Source organism: Strix uralensis, chromosome 3 (assembly GCF_047716275.1).
Source record: "Strix uralensis isolate ZFMK-TIS-50842 chromosome 3, bStrUra1, whole genome shotgun sequence".
In the NCBI taxonomy this organism is placed as follows: domain Eukaryota; kingdom Metazoa; phylum Chordata; class Aves; order Strigiformes; family Strigidae; genus Strix; species Strix uralensis.
Genome location: NC_133974.1, coordinates 98,035,884 through 98,037,760, shown reverse-complemented (window position 1 = coordinate 98,037,760; position 1,877 = coordinate 98,035,884).

Here is a 1,877-nt window from a genome sequence, read left to right as displayed (position 1 = left end):
CTTAGTCCCATATTGTAGCCCATGCTGTTGACAGAAGTTATTTTAAGCAGACTGAGATTATGCTACCAGGAAGCACAGTTCAGGAAGATGGCATCTAATGGCTTAAGTTTGAGCACATCTTGAGTTTGGATATGTATGATGGCTTTCTAGCTCTCCTCACGATTTACCTTCTCCACTGCTGTCCAGTTGTCATATTTCTGACAGGCATTCCCTGTCATATAGGACCAGGACCACTCTTTCAGATCTCTTTGCTGGTCTGAGCACCAGGCTGAAGTTGGTAGTTCCCGGAGATGAGTTAGTTTGGCAGCTTTTAGAATTACTTTAATTTGGTCCACTGAATCAATTTTTTTTCTCCACATTTTCAAACAATACTGAAGAGGTCAACTGGAAGAGCTTTCAGGCTGAACTGAGTTGTCCCCAGGTAAGGTGGTTGTGTTGGGACCATTTGGTGATCAGAAATAAGTGACCTGGGTGTGGATCAGGAGTGGGATGGGGTTTAGTGAACCCAAAGTAACTTTGAGGATGATAGGCTGTTTCTGGGAGTAGTATCCACAGATGACATCTCAGCTGCACATAGGGTGGAAATGTGCTCTCTGATCTGCAGCCTGTATAACCCTTTCCCTACAGATATTTTTATTAGAGTGAGCTTTACAAGCCCTTAGAAAGGACCTCTAACTGCCACAGGAATCTGAGAAGGCTTGTGTAACATCCCTAGAGGAGTTTTTCCGTAACCATTGCGCAACCCAGAAAATGTCCAGATCTCAGTAAAAACTCTGTGTGTGCTGTTTTCCCAAACTGGGCATCAATGTGAACTGTAGGAGCTATTGGCTAGGACCTGTCTAGAGGCAGACTTTACAACCACCCAGAATGTTTTCATTTAACTACCCACACTACTGGACCTTCAGATGATTTAGAGCTCTGACAGACCTGAATTCCCATTAAACTAGATAGCTTGGGTCCAATTAATAACATTATCCCAGGAAGACAGCGTTCAGGATGGTCTGCAAAAAATATCTGACCATTTACTGTACTCTACTTTTATAGTGGGTTTTGCAGTTGTGCTGTATTCTGTAATGGCATTGCCATGGTGTTAGCAGTACCTTAGCTGTCTAATTTAAAGCTAGTTGGCTATGTCAATACCATGCTGCAATTTATTAAGGTCTGTGGTAGAGTCACATCTGCAGTCAGAAATTGTCATCATTCTGCACAGCCAACATGGTATAATACTCCGCCACAAATCCTCAAGCCAGACCTTAGGAAATTAATCTGGATCCTATAAACATTTTAGTGGAAGGAAGCAAAAATACTTGCATGACCTGCCAGGTCTTTTTCTCTCATAGGTAGGACTTCATATGGAGGAAGCGGTCTTTTCCCTTGGTGATCATAAAAGCACTTTCTATTTTTGCTACAATGGAAAGATCATGCATTATATAGATCACACTGAACAGTATTTAGTAAACTGCAGATGTCCTTAAGTTTCCATCATAAACTTGATTTTATTCCTATTCCTCACTTTGCCAAAATTAGCCCCATACACCTACAACTTCACAGGCATAATCTTATTCTGGGACAGATTTTTTGGAAGAGTTGCAGGAAACTGGTCAAGGTGTTTAAGAGAGATGATGGCTAAAAAAAATGAGATCATCTGCTTGGAGAGTTTCCTAAAGACTTTTTGGCTTGTCATATCCTGAAAATTCATTTGCCTAGAGATTCAAAAAATATTTCAAATCTGTTGGTCTTGGCTAGAAATGGTGCCTTTGAATAGTTTTAGGCTGTCTGGTGACAGAATTATTTGGTTACTGAAAGTGGTTCCTGCCTCAGTGTGTGTATGTATATGTGCTATGTGTTCTTTGGAGATCTTAACTTAACTCAAGTCA